Genomic DNA, 10,371 nt, shown 5'->3' on the forward strand with positions numbered 1-10,371 from the left:
AGACTTTATCTACGATAATTCAGAATGAAAAAAATCGCTAATGCTGCTGCATTAGGTTCCAGAAATAAATACATACACTCCTGGAAATTGAAATAAGAACACCGTGAATTCATTGTCCCAGGAAGGGGAAACTTTATTGACACATTCCTGGGGTCAGATACATCACATGATCACACTGACAGAACCACAGGCACATAGACACAGGCAACAGAGCATGCACAATGTCGGCACTAGTACAGTGTATATCCACCTTTCGCAGCAATGCAGGCTGCTATTCTCCCATGGAGACGATCGTAGAGATGCTGGATGTAGTCCTGTGGAACGGCTTGCCATGCCATTTCCACCTGGCGCCTCAGTTGGACCAGCGTTCGTGCTGGACGTGCAGACCGCGTGAGACGACGCTTCATCCAGTCCCAAACATGCTCAATGGGGGACAGATCCGGAGATCTTGCTGGCCAGGGTAGTTGACTTACACCTTCTAGAGCACGTTGGGTGGCACGGGATACATGCGGACGTGCATTGTCCTGTTGGAACAGCAAGTTCCCTTGCCGGTCTAGGAATGGTAGAACGATGGGTTCGATGACGGTTTGGATGTACCGTGCACTATTCAGTGTCCCCTCGACGATCACCAGTGGTGTACGGCCTGTGTAGGAGATCGCTCCCCACACCATGATGCCGGGTGTTGGCCCTGTGTGCCTCGGTCGTATGCAGTCCTGATTGTGGCGCTCACCTGCACGGCGCCAAACACGCATACGACCATCATTGGCACCAAGGCAGAAGCGACTCTCATCGCTGAAGACGACACGTCTCCATTCGTCCCTCCATTCACGCCTGTCGCGACACCACTGGAGGCGGGCTGCACGATGTTGGGGCGTGAGCGGAAGACGGCCTAACGGTGTGCGGGACCGTAGCCCAGCTTCATGGAGACGGTTGCGAATGGTCCTCGCCGATACCCCAGGAGCAACAGTGTCCCTAATTTGCTGGGAAGTGGCGGTGCGGTCCCCTACGGCACTGCGTAGGATCCTACGGTCTTGGCGTGCATCCGTGCGTCGCTGCGGTCCGGTCCCAGGTCGACGGGCACGTGCACCTTCCGCCGACCACTGGCGACAACATCGATGTACTGTGGAGACCTCACGCCCCACGTGTTGAGCAATTCGGCGGTACGTCCACCCGGCCTCCCGCATGCCCACTATACGCCCTCGCTCAAAGTCCGTCAACTGCACATACGGTTCACGTCCACGCTGTCGCGGCGTGCTACCAGTGTTAAAGACTGCGATGGAGCTCCGTATGCCACGGCAAACTGGCTGACACTGACGGCGGCGGTGCACAAATGCTGCGCAGCTAGCGCCATTCGACGGCCAACACCGCGGTTCCTGGTGTGTCCGCTGTTCCGTGCGTGTGATCATTGCTTGTACAGCCCTCTCGCAGTGTCCGGAGCAAGTATGGTGGGTCTGACACACCGGTGTCAATGTGTTCTTTTTTCCATTTCCAGGAGTGTATGACTTTGTAGCGCTAAGTATCAAGGCATCGAGGCGATACTGTTAGAATGGTTCAGTCATATGCATGCTTCTAACATACGTTTCTCTAAGTGGTCCTATGATTCAGTCATAACCAAATGAGATTGCCAAAAATATAGGCATCGACGACTTAAGTTGTTCTGCTGGTTGGCTGTATCGGTTCCGAAAGAGACATTCAGTTTCATGAGTACAAATTTCTGGTGAAGCAAATAAAGTTGATGAAGAAAGTGCGAACAGCTGGTTGCACGAATTCGACCGAGTGAGGGAAAAGTATGCCTCGTGTGATGTGTTCTGTATGGGCGAAACTGGACTTTTCTACAAACTTTTTTCAAATCGCAACCTGGAGATAAAAGGTGATAAGTATCACGGCGGAGCACGCAGCAAATAACATGTAACTGTTGCTATTGTGTGTAATGCGGACGACTGTGAGAAGTTTCGTGCCTAGGTTATCGGTTGAGTCCGAGAAATCGGTTTGTGTTAAAAATATAAATATGTTCACTACTCTCACCATAAGAAAGCTTGTATCGACGGCACATCATTTCGTAAGTGGCTTCTTCGTTTCAACAGTCAATAGTCGAATGGTTGCTCCAACCACATATGTTCTTCTTGCATTGGACAGATGTACTGCCCATAACGCACAGGATCTTAACCTAATCAAAATAAAGGTTCAGTTTTTTTTTTCCACCAAACGCAACAAGCCACCTTCAGCCTTTGAACCAAGGCATCTTTCTCTCATCAAGAGACATTATGGCAAGCGACTTGTTAAGAGCTACAATTCGTGCTGCTGAAATCAGTACTGCAGCCCCAATTTGGAATCTGCTTGACGCAATAAAAGTCATCGCAAATGGCTGGAACTCCGTGTTGCCACATCATACATTGAAGTGTTTTAACAGAGCCTGGAGACATAGCAACACTGGAGATGTCCACGAGTTAGTGTGCCACTCCATCTGATGAATGGACAGTTCTGCAGGACGTTACCGATTCTGGAATTAGTTTTGAGGAATTCATCAGTGCAGATGACGGTACTGCCGTATGTGCGTCTGTGGAATCTGATGAGCCAAAAGTCGTTGCCGAGATGCAAGAAGAAAGTGAGGGCGAGGAGAATACAAATACGATTTCATTTACCAGTTAGGAGATGTTTACAGCCTTGGACAGTTGAGAACGATTTACTTCAACATCCATCACTGCTGGGCGCTATAGTTACAACTGGTCGTGAAATTACAAGATGTTTTTGTTCCCGTCAACGTCAGCGAATTATGCTTCAATTTTTTTCCAAGAAAAAAGTGTAATTTGTGAGTACTTGTACTTTTACAGTCACTTTATAGTGTTATAAGTCTACAGTAATGTAAGGTGATTGATACTTAGTGTATTGCGCATTACTGTACTATTGTACATGCATGCCTATTAAAATCTCTGTTATTCACTTAACACAAATTTTATAAACACAAACTGTTAACGAGATTTATCAATTATTACACTTGTTTTACAATACTTCCTAATGCAAGATGTGGTTCGTAAGAAGATTGATTTAGAGGTGAAGTGTAGAATTCACCACAACATTACTCGAAGTAAAACTTCGAATCCCTGTCTAGAGTTCAGAAAGGATACAAAAATCTTTAACAAGTTGCTGGTAGACTTCAGGCAGGGAAATGTAGATCCCGTCTCAGAAACAAACTAAGCTATAGTTCATAGGCCACGTATATAATTTCTAAGAATATACTGTGTTTAAAACACGTCTAAATCTGTAAAAGTACTACCTGTACCTTCTCAGAATTGAGATACCGTACCTTACATGCCTTCCTGCAATCATCCTCCAGGGCAGCGTAAACAATTGTTGAGTGAGATTTCACTTTATACTTGCTTCGAAATTCTTGATCCTTACGGCTCCTTGCTGTGGCTAAGAATTTTAACGTCACTGCCAGCAGCTCATGTGGAGAAATTTCTCTCTTCATCGACGTGTTTCTCCGTATTATACGTATTATACGAGGAGTTATGAGCGTTAAGAGATTAAAAGTCCATCCGCTAATAACTACGCCAGTCGTCGAATACACCCTGCAACTCGTGAAGTAAATTTATGTCCGAAAAATGCCTTCACTAAGCAGCCATTGTCTACTCTGGGCCATTTTGATTGGTCTTTCAGTTTCCTGCTTTTTTTTTTTTTTTTTCAACCCAAGGTCGAACACAGTTCGAAACAGATTTTTCTCCATTTCTGAACAAATGAAATGAACTTTTGAGGTTACGAGAACGTAGTCGCTTGCCACAGAAATTTCTGGTCTACACCGACAGATGACGGGCGAGGAGTAGATTGGATCTTGTGTGGCCACACCACATTTGCAGCGTGCGTCATGCACAGACATTTGAGCAGACATCGTTGCGTGTGGTCGGGCCCTAGGAAAAGTCGAGGCCTTGTGTATTTCACGTATTAACATACACATCAAGACACATTCAGTACCGCCCACACGGTATTTTACAACGATATTACTTATAGACTTTTAAAAACCAGGTTTCGTAAGTTAGGATGTTAAAATGATAATTTTTCGTAAATGCCAAATTTCTTGATGCAATTAAGAGTATTGAATAATTACGTATTGAGAGGATTAAGATAGACCTATTATTATTTGTTATTGGTTTCTTCTAAGCGAGTATGTTACCCAGAATGGTAATTTCACAGTTTCGTTCCTTTAACGTCACAGCTGCTCTCTTGCTGATGCATGGGGCTGGCGTTCGTAATGACAGCGTTGTGGTTTCCTTTGTCAGTAGACACTTGAACGTGAAGTGGATCGATACTATTACTGCATCTTTGTTCCAGTGGTCTCTGTAACCGCACCTGGAATTTGGCGTTATGGATTCAGTAGCTATGTCTTGGTCTACTGTTCGTGTTACAGACCCTGACTTCGAGGGTAGTGTTTTAAAATGGTTTGAGGACAATTTAGAAAGTAACGTTGGCTCAGATAGCAACAAGGAAACTGAAAGTGAACATAATTTAGAATCGGAACAGCGTGGAAGCGAAGATGAATTTGTTTTGCCACCTGTGAATTCCTTGAATGAAACAAGTGATACAGTGATGAGGACATTAGTGTAGAGACTTAAATTTTAGTTAAACATTCTGCTAATTTCAAGTATGCCTTGAAAGTCATGTGCGTTACTGATGCTCGTACTAATTATCTGTTTAATGCATATGTTTACACAGGAAACGATGAAGGGATTCAGATGGACAAAATCTAAGCGTAGTAGAAAAGAGTTCCATAAACCAACTCAGGCCGTGATTAGACTAGCTAAACAAAATGAACAGACCAACCCGATACTACTACAGACTACTGGTTTAGCTCAATCGAGTTGGCAACGTGTCTCAAATCAAGAGGACTAACGTACGTGGGAACATTGAAAAAAGAATAAAAGAGGAATATGAGAAGAATTGTTACCTGTGAGAAGCAAGAAAGTCGCTTCTGCAATGCATGCATTCACGCATGATCTAACTCTAGTTTTATTCATGCCGAAAAAGTGTAGGAGTAAAAAATAATATCGTCTACGCACCATGATGAATGTAAAGATGGCGATACAGGTAAACCAGAAATAATTTCATACTATAACCACACAAAATGTGGTGTTGACGCCATAGATGAGAAGCGTGCCCAGTACGCAATTGCACGACGCAACCAATGATGGACAAGGGCACTGTTTTTCCGCGTGTTGAACAAAGTGGGGTGAATGCCTTTGTCCTTCTCAACTCCTACAAACACACTACTCAAATCAGCCGCTTTAATTTTTTGATGAAGCTTGCACACACGTAGTTGATAGCACAAATGGAAAAGCGAGTCAACAATTTTCACATACCCCGTGAACTTTGTGCATCGGTTTGCCGTGTTTTGGGTGTAGCAGAACCAAGAACAGAAGTAGTTGTATAACGATTGGAAAAACGCAAAACATGCTCCACCTATGGCCAAAAAAAGGAGACTTCTTATATTTGCCATTGTTGTAAGAAGCCAATCTGCCCTAAATGCTCTCCAAAAATATGTGCAGCGTGCCAAGAACACTTCTGAGAAAGAAACCAAAAAGTACTAGAGTAATTTTTATTTTTTAAAATGTTGTATGTGAATTTCTTATGTTTTTATTATTTCATGTATAATAAGCAATAAAAATATAGCAAAAAGTAAAATTTGAAGTACAGGGTATTTGAGTTTTTATACGAGGCGTGTTTTTTAAGTAAGCACCGTTTTGAAATTAAAAAAAGACGTGCTAAGATATCTCAATAATTTTATTTTTACATGAAAGCCTGTACCTTAATCTACGCACTGGCGTCATTACAGTCTGATTCTTCCTTGTTTACGTAGCGTACTGAGTGTTTAAGTGGCTCCGATAATTGTGAGTCCCGCCGACTGTGAAGTACGGGCTGTTACAAGATTTCTTAGTGCTAAAGGTCTAAAAGCGATCGATATTCATCGTGAGATCTGTACAGTTTACGGAGAAAACATTATGAGTGATGGAATGGCAAGAAAGTGGGTGAGAGCATTTAAAGATGGCCGTACAAATGTGCATGATAAACAACGGAGTGGGCGTCCTTCGGTCGTTAATGCAAGTTTGGTGCAGAAAATGGACAATAAGGTGAGAGAAAACAGACGCTTTACGATTTCCTCCTTGCGGGATGACTTCCCTAATATTTCTCGTAGTGTTTTGTAGGGCATTGTGACTGAGCACTTGAATTACCGAAAACTGTGCGCACGTTGGGTACCGAAAATGTTGACGGATGTGCACAAAACCAAACGTTTAGACAGTGCATAGACTTTCCTTGAGCGGTACCACAACGACGGCGATGATTTCTTAAGCCAAATTGTAACGGGCGATGAAACATGGGTCGCCTACGTCACACCAAAATCAAAGCAACAGTCCAAGGAAGTTGAGCAAGTGCATCGCTTTGCTGCAAGACAATGCCCGTCCGCATGTGGCGAATCAGACCAAAGATCTCATCACATCTTTCCGGTGGGAAACTCTAGATCATCCTCCGTACTGCCCCGATCTTGCGCCCAGTGACTACCATCTGTTCCTGCACTTGAAGAAACACTTGGGTGGTCAGGGTCTTCAAGACGATGACGAAGTCAAAACAGTGGTGATGCAGTGGTTACCAAGTCAGGCGGCAGACTTCTATGAGGAGGGTATTCAAAAATTGGTACAACGTTATGACAAGTGCCTCAATATTGACGGAAATTATGTAGAAAAGTAAATTAAGGTACAGGCTTTCATGTAAAAATAAAATTATTAAGATATGTTAGCACATCTTTTTTTATTTCCAAACACGCCTCGTAGCTTTAACATTGTCATGTAATGTTACGTTCATTTTGTGTAGTTTTCTGCTTAAACACCTTTTTTTCGTAAAAATAAACTTTAAGATTTATATTTTTTGTGCGGTATTAATGTAACATTTTTCATAAGAAGCTGAATTGTCCCACTGACGCTGCTGAATGCAATTTTTATGGAAATTTAAACATAGCGGTCTATCAGACGGCACCTGAGACAGTGTGTGATAAAAAAATGACCTGGGGAGCTAAGGATTAAACTTTCAGAATTTGCAAGAGCTAAAATTGTTATTCATAGCGTTTTCCAGTTTTACTCTGTTGATTTCCTTTACTAACAAGTTTCGGTTCCAGCCACAGCCGAGAAACTTTCAGAAAATGGATGCAACAATTCCAACAATCGATGTCCCATGGTAGAGTTTCCGTGGAAACGGATATTCTAAAGCTCTGTCAAGATGGAAGGCGTTATGACGTACGTGATGGTTTCGTTGATCGTGCTCGGAGCTGTTCTCTTCCAGGGGTAAGTAAGACGGTGGTGTTTACACATTCTGATTTCAGGGACATAGGCAAATGCCGATACCTATTCGACTAGCAAATCATTAGAGCCACTTATACAAAAATCCAGAAGACAGCTTTATGGCATTACCCTTTGACGCTACTCCTTGCTAATACGGGATCTGTGGAAGAAACTAGAAATAAAGTGCCTATTTCACTCGAAATAAAGAATATCAGAACTTGTGATTTTGTATTGATTCGTTTAGGAATTCATTCTTGGAAATTACCGAACAGCAAATGAATCGATTCTGAGAAATTTAAAATTTCTATCAATAATAACGAATCAATACAAAATCACAAGTTCTGATATTCTTTATTTCGAGTGAAATAGGCACTTTATTTCTAGTTTCTTCCACAGATCCCGTATTAGCAAGGAGTAGCGTCAAAGGGTAATGCCATAAAGCTGTCGTCTGGATTTTTGTATAAGTGGCTCTAATGATTTGCTAGTCGAGGGTCAACAGAAACCTCCGATCTTACTCGTCGGCTTTGACCCGTGACGTAAGCGTGTTGTGGTGTGTGACGTCATTACGGCGCGGAGTTTGGTTTGTGATTGTGGCGTGTTTGTAGATGTCGTGGGGTGTTTGTCGTGCCCTCTGGTGGTGTGTTCATGGTTTACGTTTGTTTGGTTTGTTGGGGTCAGTTTGCTGTTGCTCAGTGGTGAGTGCTGTGTTCGTGGTTTTGAAGCGGAATTTGTATTAGTGAGTTAACGGTTTTGTGTGATGGGTAATGTAATGGTAATTGCTGTACGTCGGGTGAGTTTGTTATTGAGTGTATTCGGTTTGATTTTTGTATTGGTGGATGGGATCGGGAGATTCTGTTGAGCTATATAGGTCAAGGGAAGTGTTCGATCCTAATTTATGGGATCGGGAGCTGTTGTAGATGTATGTAGGTTTAAGGGAAGTGTTTTTTGAGTTTTGTATCGGGGGATGTGATCGGGAGGTTCTGTTGAGCTATATAGGTCAAGGGAAGTGCTCGATCCTAATTTATGGGATCGGGAGTTACTGTAGATCTATGTAGGTCAAGGGAAGTGTCTGATTCTGGATAAGAATGTGTTTTGTGGTATTTGGTCAGTTTCGTGATGTTGATTTTTTTCGTCGTTTTGCGTGGTTTTGTATGGCGGTCGGTGGCTACATATGTGTATATTTAGTTTCTCCCCACCCAAAAACCCCCAATTTCCCACGCTTGTCCCGTTAGAGTCATTAGGCTTTTTGTGAAACCTGTGTATTTCAGTGTTTATGATACGTATGCGATGTTTTTATATCCGTCATATTGGAATTGTCGTTTATGGTCGTTTCCGCCATATTTGTGACGTCATGGGTCAAAGCCGACGGGTAAGATCGGACGCTTCTGTATTTCCGAAACTAGAAATAAAGTGCCTATTTCACTCGAAATAAAGAATATCATAACTTGTGATTTTGTATTGATTCGTTATTATTGATAGAAATTTTAAATTTCTCAGAATCGATTCATTTGCTGTTCGGTAATTTCCAAGAATAAATTCCTATCGAAGTCGCGGGCTCCAAACGATACATATCGAACGTGTGATTGTAAGTCGTTCATGCGACTCTGGTGGCGGGTGTTATGTTCAATTATTTGTGATCGTCATTTTTATCTGTTTTCCGTCGTTCCTTTAGTTGCTCTAAATTGTATACCTCCGCGAATTATTAGTGAGTTGCTTGGGAAACAGACGATTTATGTCGATAGCGAATGGGAGGTCTAGTGTTCCAGATGTTTCTTCGGCGGATTCTCACACGTGGAAAAATCTAAGTCCATGCTTGTACAGCATAGAAAATTGTTTGATATTTTGTCGCAAATATGGAGTACTACCGGACAAGGAGAGGAGGGACTGTGTAAACTGTGGTGGTGCGAAGCGTGTAAAACTTAGTAAAAGGAGTTTCGATGCTGAAATACTGTTACAGTTTCATTGCGGACAGTTGGGAAAACGAACGAGTATCAGGAAGAATACGTGGTTCGACTCTTCCAAATTATCCATCCATATCAGCGTAATTCTTCAATCTTACTGGGTTCGAGACTACACGTTGCAAGCAACAGCATCGGAAATTGACTTATCTGTTAATACCGCGTGTGACTATTTCGGGTTTTGCAGAGAAGTGTGTAATGTGATTGTGACAAAAGACAGTGTACCAATTTGTGGACCAAGTAAAGTTGTGGAAGTAGACGAATCTCATATAGCTAGAAGGAAGAACCAGAGAGGACGACCTTCAAAGAGTGAAATCGATCATATTTGGGTATTCGGTGAAATAGAAAGAGTGTCCCGGAAGTGTTTTGTTGTGAGAGTATTGTCCAGAGACAAGGCCATTTTAGTGGGTCCGATAAAGCACTTCATACTGCCTGGTACTAAAGTCATTACAGATGGATTTCAGTCCTACAAGACTCTGAAAGCTGAAGCATTCGACTACGTGTCTGTAGATTTCGTGTCTTCGGATGAACCCAGTGTGCACACGCAGAACATCGAGCGGCTATGGAAACCTGTGAAGTCTTCCATTAAAAGAGAAGGACGTTCAGGAGAAAGAGACGAACTGTACTTGTTTCTGTGCCTCTATTTCCACGCATTCGTGCAGCAAATTCGCAATTCACCAAATGTTAACGTGTTTTGTGCAATCTCACAGTTTAAAGTTTGCGGCCCCTTTTTCTTCTGTGAAAAAAACGTTACAGGGCACGTGTATCTGGACATAATGGAAAATTGGCTCATGCCACAACTGGAGACCGACAGCGCTGACTTCATCTTTCAACAGGATGGTGCTCCACTGCACTTCCATCATGGTGTTCGGCATTTCTTAAACAGGAGATTGGAAAACCGATGGATCGGTCGTGGTGGAGATCATGATCAGCAATTCATGTCATGGCCTCCACGCTCTCCCGACTTAACCCCATGCGATTTCTTTCTGTGGGGTTATGTGAAAGATTCAGCGTTTAAACCTCGTCTACCAAGAAACGTGCCAGAACTGCAAGCTCGCATCAACGATGCTTTCGAACTCATTGATGGGGAC

Source organism: Schistocerca serialis, chromosome 1 (genome assembly GCF_023864345.2).
Source record: "Schistocerca serialis cubense isolate TAMUIC-IGC-003099 chromosome 1, iqSchSeri2.2, whole genome shotgun sequence".
NCBI lineage: Eukaryota > Metazoa > Arthropoda > Insecta > Orthoptera > Acrididae > Schistocerca > Schistocerca serialis.